This window comes from Triturus cristatus, chromosome 2_2, assembly GCF_964204655.1.
Source record: "Triturus cristatus chromosome 2_2, aTriCri1.1, whole genome shotgun sequence".
Classification (NCBI taxonomy): Eukaryota; Metazoa; Chordata; class Amphibia; order Caudata; family Salamandridae; genus Triturus; species Triturus cristatus.
Genome location: NC_140582.1, coordinates 880653198 through 880654193, shown reverse-complemented (window position 1 = coordinate 880654193; position 996 = coordinate 880653198). Strand labels below are relative to the sequence as shown.

Here is a 996-nt window from a genome sequence, read left to right as displayed (position 1 = left end):
CAGCTCATCCAGCTCTGTGGATCCCTCACAAAAAAGTGGTTGGCTGGAAAATGTATAATATCTACTACAAGATGGAGAAGTAAAGATAAATTTAAGGAGGAACACAAGGAGGGAAATGCAATACAAAAACACACGTAGTAAATGGTACGTTTATTGCATCTCACAAACATTAAAGTCACATCTACTTCAGGAGTACTGTGTCCTACCAGGCTCAAGTCTACCCATGCCATGCCTTGAGATTAGTTACACACTACTCTTGGATAATCACAGGTAATGCAAGGGAATCACATAGAAAGAAGTGGAGTAAGGAAGTAATACTAAAAGAAGGTGAACTACACACAGGTATTGTGTAAAGTGAGTGGGGATGTAGCTCAGTGGTAGAGAGCATGCTTTGAATGTATCAGGCCCCGGGTTCAATCCCCGGCATCTCCAGACTTCTTCTAGAAGGTTAGTTTGCCATATTGTGTAAGGAAGAGATACCTCATGCAGATGCTTTGAGATCCCCACTTAAATAGTCAGGCCTTTGCTTCGAAAATCTTTGGGGAGAGGATGTATCCTTATGGATAGAGCGGTCGACCTCGAAGCTGAGGAACCGTGTTTGAATCTTGACAACAATGCTCAACATCCTGTGATTCTGGGCAAATCACTTAATTACTTAAAAATGTCCATCTGTAATGAAACTGATGCTCATGTAAAGCGCTCCGATACCTGATATCTTCAGGTCTAGTTTGCGCTATATAAAACAAAAAAAGATTCTACATAACATACCCACCTTTGAAAATTGTTAGAGATCCAAAGAACATTCATAACTCATCTCACACCTAATACTAGTTTTTATGCACTCTAAGACACAACATATCTCGATGCATGTCTAAAAGACATGCCACCATATGCTCCCACACAACAAGTGCACACACACACACACACACACACAATAAGACTGCAAATGATATTTTACTTCACATTGTCTCGCAGTAGAAGAGGGCAGAGCCCAAG

At 40.9% G+C, this 996-nt stretch overlaps 1 non-coding gene across 1 annotated transcript; it reads left to right on the top strand.

The window, feature by feature from the left end:
• The first annotated feature begins 360 nt into the window (after nucleotides 1-360).
• Nucleotides 361-432, top strand: TRNAS-UGA (transfer RNA serine (anticodon UGA)). The gene has a single exon. It is a non-coding gene; the product is annotated as a tRNA-Ser (tRNA).
• The last annotated feature ends 564 nt before the right edge of the window (nucleotides 433-996 follow it).